The sequence below is a fragment of the Arachis hypogaea genome, chromosome 3 (assembly GCF_003086295.3).
Source record: "Arachis hypogaea cultivar Tifrunner chromosome 3, arahy.Tifrunner.gnm2.J5K5, whole genome shotgun sequence".
NCBI classification, from domain to species: domain Eukaryota; kingdom Viridiplantae; phylum Streptophyta; class Magnoliopsida; order Fabales; family Fabaceae; genus Arachis; species Arachis hypogaea.
In genome coordinates this window covers 15,430,462-15,431,953 of record NC_092038.1, presented here as the reverse complement: position 1 = coordinate 15,431,953, position 1,492 = coordinate 15,430,462, and the positions used below count along the sequence as shown (strand labels likewise).

The following is a 1,492-nucleotide window of genomic DNA, read 5'->3' as shown; positions in this document are numbered from 1 at the left end:
TTGCCTTTTCTGTTGAGAAAGGTTTAATGTTTGAATCATATCTTTTCTTGTTAGTCAAGTTTTTAATTTTCAAATCAAATCTTTTTAAAAATGTTTTTCAAATCATATCTTCTCAATCACATTTCTTTTAAAACCAATCATACCTTCTTAACCACATCTTTTTCAAAATAGTTTTCAATCAAATCTTTTTGATTTCTAATTTCAAAATCTTTTTCAAAAATCACTTGATTCCTTTTCCATTTTCATTTTCGAAAATTAAGTAATGTTTTTCAAAAATGTTTTCAAAATTTTTCACTTAATTTTCGAAAATGACTTCCCTCCTTCTCACATCCTTCTATTTATGGACTAACACTACCCCTTAATGCAAAATTCGAACTCCATTTTCTCTGATAAGTTCGAATTTTCTACTTCTGTCTTCTACTCTTCTTTTCCTCTGACACCTAAAGGAATCTCTGTAATGTGACATAGAGGATTCCACATTTTCTTGTTCCCTTCTCTTTCTTATGAGCAGGAGCAAAGATAAAGGCATTCTTGTTGAGGCTGATCCTGAACCTGAAAGGACCTTGAAGAGAAAGCTAAGAGAAGCCAAGGCACAACTCTCTTTAGAGCACCTGACCGAATTCTTCAAAGGAGAAGAACTCATGGCAGCCGAAAACAACAACAATGCCAACAACGCAAGGAAGGTGCTGGGTGACTTTACTGCACCTACTCCCGACTTCTATGGGAGAAGCATCTCTATCCCTGCCATTGGAGCAAACAACTTTGAGCTTAAGCCTCAATTAGTTTCTCTAATGCAACAGAATTGCAAGTTCCATGGACTTCCATTGGAAGATCCTCGTCAGTTTTTAGCTGAGTTCTTGCAAATCTGTGACACTGTTAAGACTAATGGGGTTGACCCTGAGGTCTACAGACTTATGCTATTCCCTTTTGCTGTAAGAGACAGAGCTAGAACATGGTTGGACTCTCAACCTAAAGAAAGCCTGGACTCTTGGGAAAAGCTAGTCAATGCCTTCTTGGCAAAGTTCTTTCCACCTCAAAAATTGAGTAAGCTTAGAGTGGAAGTCCAAACCTTCAGACAGAAGGAAGGAGAATCCCTCTATGAAGCTTGGGAAAGATACAAACAATTAACCAGAAAGTGTCCCACTGATATGCTTTCTGAATGGAGCATCATAGGTATTTTCTATGATGGTCTCTCTGAACTGTCCAAGATGTCTTTGGATAGCTCTTCTGGAGGATCTCTTCATCTGAAGAAGATGCCTACTGAAGCTCAAGAACTGATTGAAATGGTTGCAAATAACCAATTCATGTACACTTCTGAAAGAAATCCTGTGAACAATGGGACTAGTCAGAAGAAAGGAGTTCTTGAGATTGACACTCTGAATGCCATATTGGCTCAGAACAAAATATTGACTCAACAAGTCAATATGATTTCTCAAAGTCTGTCTGGAATGCAAAATGCACCAAGCAGTACTAAAGAAGCTTCATCTGAGGA

At 37.5% G+C, this 1,492-nt stretch overlaps 1 non-coding gene across 1 annotated transcript; it reads right to left on the bottom strand.

Annotated features, from left to right (window-relative positions):
• Positions 1 to 1,046: 1,046 nt before the first annotated feature.
• LOC112793280 (small nucleolar RNA R71) lies at positions 1,047 to 1,154 on the bottom strand. Its single transcript, XR_003197981.1, has one exon. It is a non-coding gene; the product is annotated as a small nucleolar RNA R71 (small nucleolar RNA).
• Positions 1,155 to 1,492: the final 338 nt, after the last annotated feature.